Source organism: Opisthocomus hoazin, chromosome 6 (assembly GCF_030867145.1).
Source record: "Opisthocomus hoazin isolate bOpiHoa1 chromosome 6, bOpiHoa1.hap1, whole genome shotgun sequence".
NCBI lineage: Eukaryota > Metazoa > Chordata > Aves > Opisthocomiformes > Opisthocomidae > Opisthocomus > Opisthocomus hoazin.
The window spans coordinates 36125615-36127902 of record NC_134419.1 but is presented as its reverse complement, the minus strand read 5'-3'; the positions used below and the strand labels follow the sequence as shown (position 1 = coordinate 36127902).

The 2288-nt window shown below is 51.4% G+C and overlaps 1 non-coding gene across 1 annotated transcript; it reads left to right on the top strand.

Moving 5' to 3' along the window:
- The first annotated feature begins 1529 nt into the window (after positions 1-1529).
- On the top strand, positions 1530-1693 carry LOC142361820 (U1 spliceosomal RNA). The gene has a single exon (XR_012764438.1). It is a non-coding gene; the product is annotated as a U1 spliceosomal RNA (small nuclear RNA).
- The last annotated feature ends 595 nt before the right edge of the window (positions 1694-2288 follow it).

The window sequence follows — 2288 nt, the reverse complement described above, 5'->3', positions numbered from 1 at the left end:
TGGCAGCAGAGTGCAGGCCACAGTTTGCTTTCACCTGGAGGGGCATCCAGTACACCTGGAATCGACTGCCCCAGGGGTGGAAACACAGTCCCACCATTTGCCATGGACTAATGCAGACTGCACTGGAAAAGGGTGAAGCTCCAGAACATCTGCAGTACATCGATGACATCATTGTATGAGGTGACACAGCGGAGGAAATTTTTGAGAAAGGGGAGAAAATAGTTCAGATCTTTCTGAAAGCCAGTTTCGCCATTAAGCGAAGTAAAGTCAAGGGACCTGCGCAAGAGATCCAGGTTTTGGGAATAAAATGGCAGGATGGGCGCCATCAAATCCCAATGGATGTCATCAACAAAATAGCAGCTATGTCTCCACCAACCAGCAAAAAGGAAGCACAGGCCTTCCTGGGTGTTGTAGGTTTTTGGAGGATGCACATCCCAAATTACAGCCAGATTGTGAGTCCTCTGTACCATGTGACCCGGAAGAAGAATGATTTTGAATGGGGCCCTGAGCAACGACAGGCATTTGAACAGATTAAACGGGAGATAGTTCATGCCGTAGCCCTTGGTCCAGTCCGGTCAGGGCAAGATGTTAAAAACGTGCTCTACACTGCAGCCGGGGAGAATGGCCCAACCTGGAGTCTCTGGCAGAAAGCAGCAGGGGAGACTCGAGGTCGACCCCTGGGGTTCTGGAGCTGGGGATACAAAGGATCCGAGGCCCCGCTATACTCCCACTGAAAAAAAGATTCTGGCAGCATATGAAGGCGTTCGAGCTGCTTCAGAAGTGGTCGGCACTGAAGCACAGCTCCTCCTAGCTCCACGATTGCCGGTCCTGGGCTGGATGTTCAAAGAGAGGGTCCCCTCTACGCATCATGCCACCGATGCTACGTGGAGTAAGTGGGTCGCGCTGATCACCCAGCGCGCCCGAATGGGAAACCCCAGTCGCCCAGGAATTCTGGAGGTAATCATGGACTGGCCAGAAGGCAAAGATTTTGGAGCATCGCCAGAGGAGGAGGTGACACGTGCTGAAGAGGCCCCACTGTATAACCAGCTGCCAGAAGATGAGAAATAGTATGCCCTGTTCACGGATGGGTCCTGTCGCATTGTGGGGAAGCAGCGGAGGTGGAAGGCTGCTGTATGGAGCCCTACATGACAAGCCGCGGAAACGGCCGAGGGAGAAGGTGACTCCAGCCAGTTTGCAGAGGTGAAAGCCATCCAGCTGGCTTTAGACATTGCCAGTCGAGAGAAGTGGCCAGTGCTCTATCTTTACACTGACTCTTGGATGGTGGCCAATGCCTTGTGGGGGTGGCTGCAGCAATGGAAGAAGAACAACTGGCAGCGCAGAGGCAAACCTATCTGGGCTGCCCCATTGTGGCAAGATATTGCTGCCCGGCTAGAGCAGTTGGTTGTAAAAGTCCGTCACGTGGACACCCACGTCCCTAAGAGTCGGGCCACTGAAGAACATCAAAACAACCTCTTTTTTGTGTATGTTTTTGTCTCTTTATTAAGCAGATTGTGGTTTGACTGAAATGTATACTTACCTGGCAGGGGAGACACCATGATCAGGCAGGTGGTTTTCCCAGGGCGAGGCTCATCCCTTGCACTCCGGGTGTGCTGAGCCCTGCGATTTCCCCAAATGCGGGAAACTCGACTGCATAATTTGTGGTAGTGGGGGACTGCGTTCGCGCTCTCCCCTGGCTAGGGAAGACAGTTTGGGTCAGTCCTGCCTTGGGCAAAGGCAAGCCCGTCCGCGGGATTGCTTTTGCTCAAGGACCTGGGTGTACCTGGTGGGTAATGCGGAAGGATGGGGAAGTCCGATGTGTACCTCATGGGGATTTAATTTTGGGCGAGAATAGTCCATAAATAAATTGTACAAAGTTAATTGTTAAATAACCCTGTCACTGTCTGTTATCACTGTTATAATTGTTATATTTTGTACCAGTAGTAGCATAGTAAGAATCGTCCAGATTAAAGAAGGATGGACTTTTTCGATGAAAACCTAGCAGAGCACAGCGAAGATGGGACTGGACCTGGTTTTCAACAACTGGCATCCAGCAACTTCATCAAGATCAACATCTCCTGCAGACTGTGGGCATGGGCCGCACCAGATACATCACCCATGAGCTCCGGATGCAGCAAGCGACCGCCCATCACCACACATCACCTCCCCTGCCACGGAAGACCATTACGACAGATGGAGCCTGAAGTCATGGATTAAATGAACTCAATGGACACTTTAGAGTGATGATCCATAGACTAAGGGAATGATATCTGGAGACAGGAGAAGTGGTG